The following is an 18489-nucleotide window of genomic DNA, read 5'->3' on the forward strand; positions in this document are numbered from 1 at the left end:
GGCATCCTTATACGCCTTAGAAGCGAAAGCCGGACCCTGATCCGAATGGAAGGTACCACAGGCAAAAATCCTACAAAGATAAGCAAGTCTCTTATGACAGTCCATGAATCAGTGCTGCGGTGAGGCCAGACCCACACAAAGCGTGTGCAGGAATCAACTGCTACTAAGATGTACTTATACGCAGTATCAAAAGAAAAGGGAACGCAGTGATCTAAATAAACACATCCAAGGGGTTTATTAGAAATGGTCAACTGTGTCTGGGGTGGACGTGCAGCAGTTGAAGGTTTAATCTGCTGGCAAATGTCACATTGAAGGACATAATCACGTGTCTGTTTGTACAGCCCCCGCCACCAGAAACGTTGTTGTAACTGAGGTACAGTAGCCGAAGCGCTCGCATGCACAGACGCAACACCTGCATGGGCTGCGGTAATCAGAGTAGGCCTGCGGTCCGCGTTGGGAAGTAACCTCTCACCAACGTCAGGAATTTTCACATAAGGAACTTTATCAGGACTTAAGTGGTATGAATACTTCGAAGGGAATCCTTTTGGATATTTACCTCCTTTCTCAGTTGCAGAAACAGCTGCCAAGATATCATCATCAATCTTAATTTTGGAATGTGTAACTGCTGCAACCAAATATGTTGATACCGCTGATTTTGCTGCCTCATTTGTAGGCGAATTGCCAACAGCGTGGACTCACACGTGCTGATGACCGAGAGTATGAATCACAAACACGAGGAGCAACTGCTCTTTAAGCTCAGCCACTCGGACCAAGATCATTTTATGTTTTATTGTGCTACCCTTGAAATCACGAAAATCATTCTGAATCCAAAAGAACAGGTTTTCATTGTAAGACTGGACACAGTAGTAAGAATCACTCACAATAAGAGTTGTCACACCAGGATCAGCGTACTCCAATGCAAGCATCAGAGCACAAAGCTCTGCCAATTTGTGCGGTGCAGTCCCCAAGAGTCTGCGTGTGCACGACTATGGACTTGAACTCATCATTCACCATGACACCCACCACAATAGTGCAAGTGGAAACGTATGCGTGTTTAGACCCATGCGCAACCTGCGCAGAGCCATTAGTGTATATGATGCAATGAAAGTCCTCCAAAGGCCGCATAGCCAAAGGGGCAGGATGAAGAAATTCATACTGCAAAAACTCCTGTGACTGTAAGGAGGCATCAAAAATAAACGTGACATCCGGAGACGTCAATGATGCAGCCCATTGTATCCACCGAGGGTGCAAAGCCTTAGAATTTGGTACACTGGCTTTCGTCACTGCCTCTGAAGCAGGAAACGGAGTTATAACCAACATGCGTTTTCCCTGGGACAGCGCACGTTCCTTGAGAATCGCCATTTGCACTGCTGTCAAAACTTTTTCCACAGAGGAAAACTGCATTTCAGCCGAAGTGTACAAGTGTGACTTGTAAGCAATAGGTACTGTGTCTCCTTCGTTAAAAGTAAGGTACGTGAAACCCACCACCCAAGGGATGATTCTAATCACCAGGTTGGTGTGGTTTTCAAGGGTCAATAAGAATTTAGATTCTAGAAGATCAGCCTGCAAAGATTGCAAAATAGCTAAATGTTCCGGCAGCCAGCAAGATTTGGTAAAAGTTGGTTGTATCAAAGCATACAAAGGCTTGATACGCTGGGCATATTCGGGAATATAAGTACGCCCGAAATTCAAAAATCCAAGCAAGGACTGTAATTTCTTCAGAGTTGTAGGAGCGCGCAGTTCTGCGCATTTCTCCAAGAAGTGAGGAGCCAATCCTCTATCTTCATTGTTGAGCTCGTAGCCCAGGAACAACACTGTGTACTCTTCAATTTGGGACTTTGCAGAGTTGAATTTGTAACCGAAGTCCGCAAAGTTACAAATGATGCGGTCAACGCGACACAGATGCGCCCAAAGGTCGTCGTCTGTAAGATATATGTCATCCACATACGAACACGCATCAGTGTCTGTCCGCTCTAAAAGAGAGACTATACGGGCAGCAAACATGCCAGGACTATTCTTATAGCCCAAAGGTAAACGAGTCGAGTGGCGTTGTTTGCCGCCACAGGTAAAACTGGTCCAATGGAAACTCAGTCCGTCCAAATTGTGGGCAAAAAAAACTTTGGATATGTCAAGTGTAGTTTTAAAACGTTTACGCACCAGACCATCCACAAGAGCAGAGCCATGGGTAATCTGTACTGCAAAGGTACGGCAATGCAAGTTCAAATGCCGGTAATGCAATACCAAACGGTACAAACCGTCAGGCTTGGTCACAGTAAAAAGAGGGTTATTCATCGGTGACACACAAGTTTCAATCATACCTTGATATTCCAATTGTTCAAGGACTTCCCCGACGGAAGCCTTAGCTTCTTGTCAGATGGGATATTGAGGTTGAGGCTGTGGCATAGACCGTAAAGGAATCTCGTGGTGCGGAGAAAATTTATCTCAACCACACTGTGTACGGTACAAAGCCGGCACAAGAGCCTTAGCCCACTCTTCTGCCAAATTCAGCGCATGCTCTTTCGAGACCATGCGCGAGAAACTAGGGAGGATCACCTCCTCCCCTCTCGGAGCTGCGAGCACAAAAGGTGGGGCCCAGTCAGCCTCCGCTAGCAAAATGTCATATGTAGTCATAAGATTTTCCCAAAATAGCCCCTTGATTGTACGTTGTATGTCACCTTCAATTAAAATGACTATTTCATAAAGTCTATCAGGGGGAGCTACACTAGTATCAGCTGTCTCCACAACAACATATCGATCAGTCGCTGTCATCTTCAGTAGCGGACACAGGGCCTCTCGCACTATGGTAGTCTCCGCCGCGCTGTCCAGCAAGGTCAGAGCCCATGTCTGATTCCGAAGCTGCGTTCTCACTATCTGTGGCATATCTTGCTGTTAAAGCGGCAACTTTCTTTTTCTGTAACTGGGGTCTCTTCAGTGTTGAATCGTCTTGCTTACCTTTACCGTCTTTCGGGCGGGGCTGGTCGCATCCCTGCTGGTCACCCCGACCTCTGCCGCCACCTCCACCACCGGTCGATGAGGCCGATGAGTCCTGAAAAGAACGAGGAGAGCGTTGTTCAGACACAGAAAACGATCAGGTGATTTTATCGTCCCGCGATCAGGAAAGTCATAAGTACGTTCTGTAGGTGCAGGCACTGGTGATGCAGGACGAGACTCCTGTTTCTGTTGTTGTTGTTTACCCTGTTTTTGTTATTTCAGCCAATTTTGTTTTTTGGTCTTGTGCTGTTCATCATTCTCTGACTTCGGCCCTTGGGGTTGCTTTTTCTCCTTAGTGGAAAATGGCTTGACACCCAAGTTACTGCGGCCCACGGTCTTATAAGCCGCCACAATAATCCTCTGTAACTGTCGGGGTTTGTCGGCATCGGGAACTGCTTGCAATGCATTGGACACCTGAAAGTTCACCGCATCCCCCTTGACATTCGCAAGTATGAGATCGGAAACTACATCAAAGGAGCCGCATAGGCACATACCCAATCCAACCGCTGCCTCAGGTCCGTGCTCATCCTGAACACGTTGAATGACCGTCGGAAGGACAGTCATGGACGGAGTGCCGAAGCACCTCGCATAAACTGCCGCAAAGATCTTCCCCCACGACCCACAGTCACCAATTTTAGGGGTCAAGTCATTAGGTATGCTAATTGTCAGAATCCTGTGTTTTTCACCAGGAGTCGTGTTAGGAAATACCGCTTCCAGCTGGTCAAACTTCTCAGCAAGCCAGAAAGGAAATTCATCCTTATACTGGGGGCGCTTGCCCATCACAGCGTTGACCATTACAGAACTAAGCTTCATTCCACCCTATCCAGCAGGCAGCGCCGCACCACCCGGGGCCCTGCCCGGGAGATTGTGAGTAATGTATTGCACTAACAACCTAATCACGCTAATCTCAACTACATGTAGTCATCCTAAATCAGCAACGGAACACGCTCCGTGCTCAGGATGAGGTGTAAATCCAGCCAAAACAGGCAAAGTCGCACCTGGAATAGACAAGGGTCCTAACCTCAGAGCTGTTAAAGAGTGGGGTAGGACACCATTAAACCAAACAGTTTCGGTGCTGCCAAGCATCAATCGGAACTTCATGTGTCCTATATAGAGCATAATATCAAACAAAAAGGAGGGAAGAGGATAGAGAGTCCATTCGTTTCCCCTTAACTAGTAACTGATAATCAAAAGAGAACGGACACTGGTATCTGCAAAAAACCATTAGTTTTTATCGAAAACCCTCATAGACATCCTGGAGTTGTTATAGCGGTATATCTTTTCATCCGCCCCATCAGGAGTCTTGGCATCGTCATAGGGTCAACGATTGACGTGCAGTATGCCTGCCTCACCCGAGGCTACTTCTGGTGAATGCAGAAGTGTCCAGAAATGAAAAAAGGATATCTAAAAAATAATGACTCAGCCCGAGGAACTTGGTTCTAAAAAATAATGACTCAGCCCGAGGAACTTGGATCTAAAAAATAATGACTCAGCCAGAGGAACTATATATATATATATATAGAGCATAGTCATGCGGCACAGCAGTGGGAGTGTACGTGTCGAACACATTGGTATTTGCGTTCACAGCAGGGAAGGTCACCCACGAGTAACAAATCTCGTATAGGTAAGCCACCTCTGCACTCACCACCAAAATCACGGCCATCCCATCCACGGGGACAGCATAATTCTGCAAGTGATTGGGCACCGCAATGTGACTATGTTGCGGAATGTCCACCGCGGCCATAGTGACACAGAAAGAAAAAGGTACAATGAAAAGTACGTAGCACAACTGGGTAGTAATTCAAGGAAACCGTTTTGAAAGAATCAATCTTGAAAATACCTATATTAATATAAGCAGGTTTGTCCAACACCACTGTTTTCCGGAAACAATAGCGAAGGGTGTTAAGGACCGATATAAGCACTACTCAAGTGTCATGTAATAAGACCACCAACGATCGGGCGCCATGTAGCAGGGATTTCTGCTCATATACAGAACTGTGCATAGAGACTTGGAACCTCAGTGAATTAGGGTGTGCCAAAACTCACCTCAGCATCCAAAATCACCTACCAGACTAGTTATCAGTGTCTCATTGGTACTTACAAAACCCCAATGATTTAGACAACCGAGAACATGGACTTAGAACACCTCAGGCAACGTGGAACACATACACACTCTTTCGGTATACTAACATATCAATCCAGAACAAGGAGTCAATGAGGACTCGTGCAAGTTTGAAATGTTCATTTCTAATGCAGTGTTCTCAAACGAAGTATCTTAGCTAATACAAGCAAACATATTATAAAGATCAAGGTTAACAGCATAGTTACTATTCCATAAAATACAAAGGGTGAAAGCATGTTAAAATGCTAAAGGAAACAGGTCTAAATAGAACCTCTCTCTTTGGGTTTAGAAGTGAGGCCCATAGATTTGGGTTCAGTGGAAATGGATCACATCATCTCCTGAACCAACACTCTGCATACGGATATTCATCAAGTGTGTCTCCTGCCTTGTGCAGTATATTATTACTCATGCCTAAAACCAAAGTTGGCCACAGCTGCATCCATATTATGTCTACTCTGTGCGCTGATCAATCCAAACAATAAGCGCTGTGTTGAAATAACCTTTAAGGCCTCGGCACTCACTGTACAGACATAGCTTACCAAGCAAGACTGATATTATAAGCAAACATGTTATTCTTGTGTAAAGCAAAATACCTAACTAGGCGAAAAGCATTAATAACAAAATGTGTCGCGTGCAGAGGCAGCAGGAAAGGAAACATGGTGTTTAACTTCTAACCAGCACATGCTAACTTAACACAGTGCAAAGGTGAAACCAATACACAAGACAGGGGGTCTGCTACTGATCGAAGAGCCAGGTCTTGAGAAGTCTTGTGAAGGCCAGCGGGTCCTGGGTCTGTCGTAGGTCGGTAAGGAGAGTGTTCCAGGTATTGGCGGCGAGGTAGGAGAAGGATCTGCCACCGGCGGTGGTTTTCCGGATGCGAGGAACTGTGGCGAGGACGAGGCTGGCCGAGCGGAGCCTGCGGGTGGGGGTGTAGAAGCGGAGTCGGTCGCTGGGGTATGCTGGTCCGGCGTTGTGGAGGGCCTTTTATGCATGGGTGAGGAGTTTGAAGGTGATCGTCTTGTTAACGGGGAGCCAGTGCAAATCTCTCAGGTGGGGGGTGATGTGGCTGTGTCGTGGGATGTTGAGGATCAGTCGAGCCGCGTTGTTCTGGATGCGTTGGAGCCGTCTCAGGAGCTTGGTTGTTGTTCCTGCGTAGAGGGCGTTCCCGTAGTCAGTCTGCTGGTGACGAGGGCGTGGGTGACGGTCTTTCTCGTGTCGGAGGGGATCCATTTGAAGATTCTGCTGAGCATTCGGAGGGTGTTGAAGCAGGACGAGGAGACTGCGTTGACTTGCTTGGTCATGGCAAGGGCGGAGTTGAGGATGATCCCTAGGTTGTGTGCATGGTCGGTGGGTTCTGGGGCTGTTCCCAGTGATGTAGGCCACCAGAAGTCGTCCCAGGCTGAGGGGGTGGAGCCGAGGATGAGGACCTCCGTCTTGTCTGAGTTCAGCTTCAGTCTGTTGTGCTTCATCCATTCGGCGACGGCCCTCATTCCTTTGTGGAGGTTGGCTTTGGCGGTGTGGGGGTCTTCGGTGAGGGATATAATCAGCTGAGTGTTGGCGTGTAGGAGATGATGTTGAGGTTATTTTGTCGTGCGACTGGGGCGAGTAGTGCTATGTATCTGTTGAACAGTGTCGGGCTGAGTCCCTTGAGTAAATCTCTCAAGACAGCAGGAGTCCGCAGGTGAGTTTTTTCACTACATACAGAGCTGCAAACACTCAGGAGTTCCCCTACCACCAGCACCAGTTTAAATGACAAATCTCATATTATTACATTCTTAACCCCACATCATCGCTTTCTACCAAAGGAATCTTAATTGCACTATATTCTAATGTAAGCTAAACTGTACAAGCTAATCAGCAAGATATAACACATCTTCCCTTCTCTCAACAATAGCCAAAACCAATACTCAAAGACACCAGACTAGGGGAAATGAGAAGTACCATGCCAAAGAATCTTACCAAACAAAGACAAACCAAACAGATAATACAAAAGCTGCTCTCTAATACTACCAAAATAAACATAAAACGTTAAGCCTACCAATATGCATTAAAGTGAAAAAATATGCATTCAAGTGAGTGCATTTCTTGTACTTCTACGTAGCACAGCTCTCTGGGAGACTATTCCAGAAACATATTGATCACCTACTTAGCTGATGACTATCCTGAACACAATCAAGAGTGTCAGTGGGCACAGATCTGTCAGCGGGGACACATCAATTTTGACGATCATGTTCAAAATTGCTCTCTCGCCCCTTTCCCACCTTAACAATTTGTGCTAGATTCCACCAGAGTCTACCATTTACTTTAATCCCATTTCCACAGATTTTAACCACTCTCATCAGATTACTGAACTTACTTCTCTTTTTTTGCACAAGAACAACAGACTTGATTCAAACCAAATCACCGACTTTCACCTTGACAAGTTAAACACATTTCTTTTTGTCATATTCATCTTTCTGCTTCTCTTGTGTACGACTAACATTCTTTTTAACCATACCCATCAATTGCTCCGCATCTGACTCATTTTTAAGCCATTTAGTCATCTAGACTAGTTGAAAACTAGTGTTGGCTTTTCTGCCCCTCAAAAGTTCAAGAATAGAAACCTTTGAGTAGAGTGGGGTGTTGTTCTGTAGAACCATAACATACTTCACAACATCGTGGTTCCGACTTTTTGCCCACTTGATACTCACCTACCACTCAATTCATCCTCTACACACATCCATTTGTATGCAGGTGATATAAGCAGCTTTTCAGGTGTTAATCCCCCCATAACTCAAAGAAAACCTGAAGCTCTTTTCTAATAAATTTGGTACCATTGTCAAAGAGGAGAAATTCAGGAAACCATCCCTCACGTAGATTTATTTAAGAAATTCTACAAAAGCACCTGCATTCAGCTCTTTAGCCATCTTGAGTTCAAGCCATTTTGAACAATAATTCACAAGGAGATATTTGGCACCACACAGCAAGGGGCCATGGAGAAGACATCTTCAAGGTTTTGTCAGCCGATTTACACACATAACAATTTTCTACCACCTCATCCACTTCAATGTCCATTCTTGCGTATCTCTTGTACTCCTCCCACTACCTTTGGCTTCCAATTTTGTTTAAAGGTCATTAGCCCTCTCAGAACCCACTTAACCCTCACATCCTCACTTTCACCAATAACTGTATTGTGGGATGGCCAGTTTTATAAGGATTTATAAGCATTCATATAACCTGAACATGTGTGTGCATGTGCAGCAGCCAACTTGGAATACGTTTTCTTGTGTTTAAAAAAACAATTGTTTAAAGACAGCCAATGCGCATGCTGAGTGGCCATCATTTCAGGATGGCCACCAAGCTTGTGTGCACATATATAGCAGCTAGCTGAGTGCACAAAAAACCAAGCATTAGCAAAGCCAATACATTTACAGCTGTGATGACATTTTGATTTTTGATTTCCAGCATACATTATTTCTATAGTAATGAATAGTCATGGATATAGGATTATTGGTAGCCATTCAGAATATTGTTGTTGCATCCTGTTCTTCCTTCAAGTGCATTCTTAAACAATATTCCCATTCTATCTGACAGCTGCCCCTACCTTTCAGCTGCAGCAACTCTTAGCCACCTTTTTGCCTGCTGAGTATCCAACATATAAACATATCTCGAGAACTCTATCAACTAATGAACCACTTAAAAAATGCAAATGAAAACAAATGTTCATTAATGTTACACATCAAGGTGAATACTCACTGTAAGAAATGTGGTTATTGGTTGAGAGGGGTGAAATTACTACTCAAATAATAATTACAGTCCTTGCCAGGGTGAACCACAAAAGTCATACATTAAACCTGTGCTTACCCCTTTCATAGCTTGCACAAAAGCAGACAAGCTTAATTAATACTAACAGTAATGAAGTGAAAACACAACATAAGAAAAATAGAGTAAACATTAATAAATAAAATGCCACCAAAACAACAAAATTCCAATAAGTAGAAACAGAGTTATGAATTTTTAAAGATTCTGGTAAAAATAGCCCCAAGAAGCACAAAGTACCCCCATGGTTAACTGGTCATGTTTTACCAGGTCAAATTCAGAAGTTCAGGTTGACCACGATAGAACACGGGTTACATTCCTGGACTAGGTTCAACCCAGTGAATATTTTACCGTTTCACATAATAAGTTTAATAATGTAACCCAGTATTAGTCAGTGAACATTATTTTAGGAGTGTTATTACTGTCATGACATGTAAAACATAAGTACACATGTCCTACTTTTTAATGCCAAGCCCCCTGCCCTTTGAGCTGTTTAGGGCCTACCTTAGAGGTAACTTATCTGTATTAAAATGGACGGTTTTGCCTGGGCTAGAGGATTATATTGCCAGGTGAAAATGACAGTTCAAAACCGCATTACAGACTGCAGTAGCAGGCCTCAAACAAGCTTTACAGTGCTACTCTAGTGGGTGGCACAATGAGTGCTGCAATTCACTTGTATCATTTAATATGATACATGTAGTTTCATATACATAGGTCTTAGAGCCTGATTTGGATCTTGGTGGATAGGACAGTTATCCTATCAGCCAAAATCTAAATCCCATTATGTCCTATGGGATTTAGATTTCGGCGGATGAACTATCCTTCACCGTTGTAATGGAGTAACCCATTCGCCGAGATATAAATCAGGCCCTCTGTCTCTTTAAATTAAATCCAATTCAATCAGGTGTGTGCCAGTTTTACCATGTTTGGAAGGGAGAGCCCAAGAGCTTTACCACTTGTTGGCAGGAATAAAGTGCACTGAGTCCTAATGCCAACAGCAAAATAAAAGTTGTGAAGGAAAAAATCTGGGGATTTCCACACTAATGAGGCCAGATCTAACACACACCCTACTGGAGCAACGCCGGTCTTTTGCACACTTCCATCAGCCAATAACTCAATGGAACCTTGCCTGACAGCATTTCATATCTCACACTGATAGTACTACAGCATTTCTCCATTGTGCTTGCGCAAAACACATCTACAAAACAGTTTCTCTTGGCAATCCTTCCTTTCAAGTAGCTCTCACATCATAATTTCTTAAACTTTATTTGTCTCCATAATTGCTGTTGATAGAGTGGAGGAGGGGAAACATTTAAATATTATGGTTTAACCTTTTCTTAGTAATAATTTCAGGGTTAAACCCCATTTCCGCGCTGACTTCAAAGTAAAACTCAGTTCAGGTGATGGATCTTTGCCACTGTGTTTTTAATTAGGAGCTATTTCATCATAATACGTTAAGTAACATTAACAGTTCATCATGAATGAGAGTTTAAATTAGTTTTAAAAGTGTATTTCTTATTAAGACTTAGTAAGATTCTTTGTATTCTTATTATCAGATTAGTCAATAAATTCAAGCAAGTTTGCAGAAATCTCTTACAAATATTGTTAGAACAAATCATCAAATAGCACATCAAGTGCATTCCATAAAGGAAAAATGTCCATATTCTAAAGAGCAGGACCAGAATTTAGAGTTAGTAGAGCTCATGAGGACTTCATATTCATAGGAAAAGAATAAGATACCAAGAGCATAAGGCTCAGAATCCAATTAAAGCAGCTTCACTTCCCATTAAGGGTAAGTCATGAAACTCAGCCAAAACTCAATAATTTGAGCAAAGACATACTGTTGCAGTAGCAATCTGTCAAAATCAAGCATCAAATAATAAGCCAAGGAAGAAAAGAAGCAGCAGTTCCCTCGCCAACCTTGGACTGAGACAACTCCTTACAACGCCCACCCACTCCGCCGGCCACACGCTCGACCCCATCTTCTCCTCAAGACCGCACGTCTCCGTCAGCCACACCACTGAACTCCTCTGGACCGACCACCGCTGCATCCACTTGAGCTTCCAGAAACCCACCGCATCCAACAGATCCCCCGCCGCTGCTGGAGCAAAATCACCGAAGACCATTTACAAGCAAACCTTGCTCTCAGCCCACCCAACATCGCTGCCCACAACCTCAGACACTGGATCGAGGACTGCGCCAACACCCTCGCCCTGCTGAAGAAACCACCCCACAGAGACACCAGCAAGAGGGCCAGCTGGTTCACCCCAGAACTCCTAGATTCCAAGCAAGCCTGCCAGAAACTAGAGAAGAAATGGCACAGTGAACGTACTCTGGACAGCCACGCAGCACACAAGGACACCATCCGCAACCACCACCACCTCATCAGGGCTGCCAAGAAGACCTCCTTCACAGACCGCCTCGAAAACAACACACACAACAGCAAGGAGCTCTTCAACATCGTGAAGGAACTCTCCAACCCCAGCTCCAACACCAACGACATCCCGCCGTTGCAAGCCCTGTGCGACTCCCTCGCCACCTTCTTCCACCGTAGGATAGCAGACATCCACGACATCTTCAACACCCCAACAGACAGCAACACAACAGACCCTCCGTACACCATCGACCACATCCCCTTATAAGCCTGGACCAGCGTGAGCGTCGATGACACCATCAAGGCCATGAGCACAATCCACTCCGGCTTACAGTCAGACCCATTCCCGCACCACATCTTCAACAAAGCAAGCAGCTCCATCGCACCCCACCTACGCAACATCATCAATCTCTCCCTTGAGACCGCGACCTTCCCAGAGAGCTGGAAACACGCCAAGATCAATGCCCTACTCAAAAAACCCAAGGCAGACCCAAGAGACCTCAAGAACTTCCGACCCATCTCTCTGCTCCCCTTCCCGGCTAAGGTCATTGAGAAAATCATTAACAGACAGCTAACCCGATACCTCGAAGAGAACAGAATCCTGGACCCTTCCCAGTCAGGGTTCTGCAGCAACCACAGCACCAAGACCGCCCTCATCGCCACCACCGACAACATCAGGACCCTGCTAGACAACGGGGAGACTGCAGTACTGATCCTCCTACACCTCTCCGCCGCCTTCGACACCGTCTGCCACCGCACACTAGGAACATGCTTCCACGCCTCAGGGATCCGAGACAAGGCTCTGGAATGGACCACCTCCTTCCTCTCAGGCAGAACCCGGAGCGTCTGCCTCCCCCCGTTCCGTTCCGAAGCCTCCGAGATCATCAGCGACGTACCTCAAGGATCCTCCTTCAGCCCGACACTGTTCAACATTTACATGGCTCCCCTCGCACACGTCGCCCGACAGCACGACCTCAACATAATCTCCTACGCCGACGACACTCAACTGATCTTCTTCCTCACCAAGGATCCATTCACCTCCAAAGACAACCTCCATGAAGGAATGAAGGCCGTTGAATGAAGATCAGCCGTCTGAAGCTGAACTCGGACAAGACGGAGGTCCTCAACCTCGGCTCCAACCCGTCAGCCTGGGACGACTCCTGGTGGCCAATGGCACTGGGGGCAGCCCCCACTATGCACGCAACCTGGGAATCATCCTTGACTCAACGCTCTCAATGACCAAGCAAGTCAATGCCGTCTTTTCCTCCTGCTTCAACACCCTCCGCATGCTCCGGAAGATCTACAGATGGATCCCGTCAGATACAAGAAAGACATTCACCCTGGCCCTCGTCAGCAGCAGACTCGACTATAGAAACGCCCTCTACGCGGGAGCCCCAACCAAGCTCATAAATCGACTACAACGCATCCAAAACACCTCGGCATGACTGATCCTCAATGTACCACGCCACGGCCACATCACCCCTCACCTGAGAAACCTACACTGGCTCCCCATCAACAAGAGGATATCCTTCAAGCTCCTCATCGACGCACACAAGGCACTCCACAAGACCGCACAGCATAACAGACAGCTCTCCTTCTACACCCCCAACCGCCAGCTACGTTCCACGACCTCTCACTCGCCACCTTCCCACGCATCCGAAGAACAACCACCGCAGGAGATCGTTCTCCCACCTCGCCGCCAAGACATGGAACACCCTCCCACTGAGCCTACGACAGGCCCAAGACCAGCTGCCCTCCAGGAGGATACTAAAGACCTGGCTGTTCGATCAGTAGTGACCCCCACCTCCCCTCACCTCGCGGGTATGTAGTGCACTTAACAAATGAATGATTGATTGATTGATTGAGCAGTTACCAAAACTGTCAAAAAGGACAAGGGCATGAGTCTCTGGAAATTGCTGTGTGGGAGAAGTATGCAGAATAAAGTCTGCAAATATTGGCTCTGACTCTTACTAGGAACATGCATTAATATAAAAGGCAAAAATAATGTTCTAAAATGTGTAGCAGGTCTCTCCTCTTTATATCCAATCAGGCAACAGCATTAATTTAAGAGTGAGTTCAGCTCTTCCTTTCCCATGAAACAGTATGCAGCTTGCAAAGTTGAAACACAAAGTTTCTTACATACATCTTACGTACATACCTTATTAATTCACAGACTTGAATTCCCATGGGCATTGAACACAGTTTATACAGTACTGTTTAATAATGCATTTCATATAACAAGTACAAGGAGCAGAGTTTTAAAATGTGCAACTAGTACACTCAAGTATTATGTGAAATATGGGGAACATAGGAAGTTTAATTATCACAATCAGATGTTTCTTAGCAAAATTTTATACATTTGCTAACGCAGAACATTTTGCAATTGTGACAATATTTCTAAGCATGACACCTTAAGGCCGGGTCTCTAAACTCCTTTGTGCATATTTCATTTCTAGTTAAAAGAAAACTCACATTTAAGCATTTCTGAGGCCTATACAAATAACTATCTCTTGGACATTTAAAATGTGTGTCATTTTTTTTTAGGTCGAGCCTAGCGCAGCCTGCTAGCGCTGCTTAGGAGATTACCTCTTGGAATTGGTCTTTACTTTTTCAAAAACTTGTGCATGTACTGCATTGTTTCCAATGAGCACTCATGCATGTACACCATCCACCTTAAGGGAGCGAACGGAGGCGCCATCTGTTTCGAATTATCGCGCCCACACTTGTTTATATTTGCCTGCCTCGTGGTCGTGTTAATTGGAAAGAAATGTTGGTCGCGTTCACTTTTGCGGCCACGCGTTTACTCTGCTTTGATAGTTTGTTTGTTGTTTTTGAGATGCAGTTGGGTGGTTACTGCTTAGCTCCACATTGCTAGTTAGGGGTGTGGATTTGAACCCAATGATAATCTTCCTCACCCCCACTATGTTAAATCCAAGAATAAGAGTGCCCACACCTTTAGACACTCTATAATAAAGTTTACGTCTTGTATTGTAGTGTGTAAAATAAAAATCGTGATAGCCTTATTACTCAAGGATTCCACACGTGTACCACGTTCTTTGTTTCTAAATTGCTGTTTATACCTAGCTGTCATTTTGTGGGGTAGGTGCATGTTGTAATTCAGATCCGTCCCCCTCCCACAAACCAAATGTGTTACTTTATGTTTGAATCTCCAAACGGCTGCCGACTCAGGCGTTGATGCTTTCAATGACTTTGATTGAGGAAGACAGCATAAGATTGCTTTGCCGAATTTTTGGCGTTTTTAAACTACCCGATTTGTATATTTCATTTTGTATGATTTTGCATTTCCCCTGTTTTTAAAATTCTTGACCACATACCCGCATGATAATATAGCTGCTCTGAAGCTAAAACGCACCGCTATTTTGCGGGTTACACTTCACTCCAGTTACACTCTGAAGCCAGGTGGCGGCCATCTTACTACAGGCGAGGCACGCCGGAAGGCGATCCGGACGCTCTAGGAGTCACAAGGACTCCGCCCGCCCATTTAAAGGAGGGCAAATCCAGTGTTCTGGTTACTTTGATTGAGGAAGACAGCATAAGATTGCTTTGCCGAATTTTAGGCGTTTTTAAACTACCCGATTTGTATATTTCATTTTGTATGATTTTGCATTTCCCCTGTTTTTAAAATTCTTGACCACATACCCGCACGATAATATAGCTGCTCTGAAGCTAAAACGCACCGCTATTTTGCGGGTTACACTTCACTCCAGTTACACTCTGAAGCTAGGCGACGGCCATCTTACTACAGGCGAGGCATGCCGGAAGGCGATCCGGACGCTCTAGGCGTCACAAGGGCTCCGCCCGCGCATTTAAAAGAGGCCATGGTGACGCGCAGCGGTCACGCGCAGCGGGATCGCCGGGCCAACGCCAGAGTTCAGCCCGTCTGCGCCCGTCCGCACGGGCTGCAGGGCGGGCTGAGTAAGGGGAATCTAGAGCTTTCCTCTAAGGTAACTCACTCATATACCATCCAAGATTTCCTTGCTATGAAACCTAGCTCGCTCTCCTGCCATCATAGACATACCCCAGAAGCTCTTCGGGAAGGATATTTATGTGGTACATGCAGGTTTAACTTATCCACTATCCCCGAATTTAATAACAATGTTCAGTCTCCTCGCCAACTGCTTAATGAGGCCACTGCTGAGAAAGGCTATTTGATCAACGCCCGTTCCATCATCAAAATAACATCTACTTTCACGATTTCGTGACAGCTAGGAATCCAGCATGGGTTTTTATAACGGAGACTTGGGCCACAGACACATCGGGACATGACCTCCTCCTAGCCATCCCAGAGAACTATGCCCTACAGCGATTAGACAGAGTTAAACGTAGAGGTGGTGGCTTAGCTATCCTTCACCGGTCTCATCTCACTTGTAGAACTAATGCTTTGTCAAAACTATCAGACCCCTTTGAGGCCCTTCATTTCTGTATTTCATCATCACCATCCTCGTCATTCTCAGGGATTCTGATGTATAGGCCCCCTGGGCTGAGATCACAGTTCAGCAGTGACCTGTTTAGATTATTAGAGCCTTACGCAGGCAAACCGCACTTCACCACACTAGCGGACCTTAACTTTCATCTAGAGGACATCACATCTAAATATACTATACCCTTGATTGATCCTCTAGATGCTTGCGGTTTCACACAGCTGGTCAGGGAACCCACACAAAGAGCAGGCCATACGCTGGACGCAAATATTTCTAATGACTCCCGGATCATGACAGGCCCACCGGAACAGCTAGTTTGGACTGACCACTTAGCAGTACCTATCGTACTTACCACCTCTAGTATAGATTTTCCCATGAAGGAGTATTCTTCAAGAGAATGTAAGCGAAATTACAAAAATATCTCTAATGACTCCCTGGCCTCGTTTTTCGGAACCCTTTCCCTGACTTCAGACCCAGAGAAGGCAGCCTCGGAACTAGCCAACTGCATTTCTGGGGCTGTGGATATTTTAGCTCCTGCCACCCCTAGGTATGCTGCGAGGCGTAAACCCTCTGCCCCGTGGTTTGGGGAGCAACTTAGGCTGATGAGACAAGGATGTAGAAGACAGGAAAGACAGTGGAGGAGGACATGGGACACTAAGGATAGAGAGCTGTACAAAAGTTCCCTAAAGATATATAAGGCCTCAGTTATCAAAACCAAACAAGACCACTTCTCCAACATTACTACATCCTTGACATCATCTAGGGAACTTTTCAAAATCGTAGATTCCCTCTGCTCATTACAGACACCTGATCCTATATTAGGCTCTCAGGAGCTCTGTGACAACATCTCAAGCTTCTTTCACACGAAAATTGTAGACATTTCCATGCAATTGGAAATACAGAGGAAGCGTCTGGGAACACATATAGCCATGGATTTGTCAATTTTAGAAACATGGTCAAAGGATCCTGACAAGACCCTTACCAAATTCCCTCCTGTCACTCTGGAAAATCTTAACCTCCTGCTGAATAGGACGAAGTCCTCCTCTCCCCTGGATCCATGTCCGCTTAAAACTCTGAAGGAATGCAGGGACACCTTCCTTCCCTACATCTTGGAGGTTATGAATAGTGCTTTAGAGCACGGTGTATTTCCCTCGGCTTGGAAGAGGGCCATCGTCAGTCCATTTCTGAAGAAACCCTCTTTGGATCCTGCAGTGCTAAAAAACTTTAGACCTATTTCTCTACTACCTGCCCCAGCCAAAATGCTTGAGATGCACCTGAACCATCATCTGTCTGCCTTCCTGGACTCCTCTGGATTCCTTGATCAGACTCAACATGGTTTCAGAAAACTACACAGCACAGAGTCTGCACTCACTGTTGTGACCAACAACATCAGGATGAATGTAGACCAAGGACAGACCACGATGTTGGTCTTATTGGATCTGACCGCTGCATTTGACACCCTTTCTCTCTCAGTCTTAACATCTCGACTGAGGGAGTTGGGGGTGGAGGGGCCCGCCCTTAACCTTCTATCCTCCTTGCTAGAGCTTAGGGAGCAGAGGGTCCAAATGGGCAAATACCTCTCCCCTGTAAAGTCCTTGCAATGTGGGGTGCCACAAGGGTCGGCTCTAAGTCTGACCCTATTCAACATCTATGTGGCCCCACTTGCTAGACTAGTCAGATCTCGTGGGATGGAGGTAGTGTCGTATGCAGACGACACTCAGATCATGGTGTCCCTGTCACGGTCTGTCAGCACCACAGCGTTCAGCTTCAGGAGTTGCATGCAATCGGTTGCCGATTGAATGGCGACAAGACCGAGGTGCTGATATTCGGAAAGGACAGGGACGCCTGGTCGAGTGAATGGTGGCCGCCATCACTGGGAACCTGTCCGACCCCTTCACAATCGGCAAGAAACCTGGGGGTCATCTTTGACATTGAGTTGGCCATGAACCTACAGATCAATAGAACTGTAGCTACCTGCTGGGGAGTTCTAAAAATCCTTCGCAGAATAGCTCACTACTTATCCCCGAAGGCAAGAAAACAAACAGTGGTAGCATTGGTTGGATCTCGCATAGATTATTGCAATGCGCTATACACTGAGATTAACAAGGGATTGGTACATCGCCTGCAAGTAACACAGAATGCAGCAGCGAGATTTGTTCTGGACCTTCCTTGCTCCGCCTCCGCCACATTAGCCAGGAAGAATCTTCATTGGCTACCCATTGAGCAACGCATCTCTTTTAAAATTACTTGCCTAGTCCATAAGGCTCTTACAGCAGGACCGGCCGACGGACTGGGATCTCTGCTTTTTAACTATGTACCCAGCAGATGTCTCAGATCTTCTCAACAGAACCTCCTTGTTATCCCCCGCACTAAAAAGACAAGATGGGGGGTAGAGCCTTTGCATCAGTGGCCCCTCGACTATGGAATGCTCTCCCCTGCGAGCTCAAGGCCCTTTCATCCTTGCCCCTCTTTAAGAGAGCTCTCAAGACCTGGTATTTTGGGAAAGCCTATTATTAAGCATTGCATGGTTATTCAATATATTATGTTAGGCGCCTTGATGCCCATTGGGCTGAGTTCTGCGCGTTATAAATTTATTTTCATTTCATTTCATTTCAATCAAATGGAAGGAGGGTAGAAGCACTCCAGTTGTCGGTGGGAAACTCCTCTCTCTTGGGCATGCTGCATACATTGTTAGCATCACCAGTAAAAGTGCCGTTTGAAATGCACACTTTGTAAAGACATGTTTGGCCCGCCTAGTCTCC

The sequence above is a fragment of the Lissotriton vulgaris genome, chromosome 1_1, assembly GCF_964263255.1.
Source record: "Lissotriton vulgaris chromosome 1_1, aLisVul1.2, whole genome shotgun sequence".
In the NCBI taxonomy this organism is placed as follows: Eukaryota; Metazoa; Chordata; class Amphibia; order Caudata; family Salamandridae; genus Lissotriton; species Lissotriton vulgaris.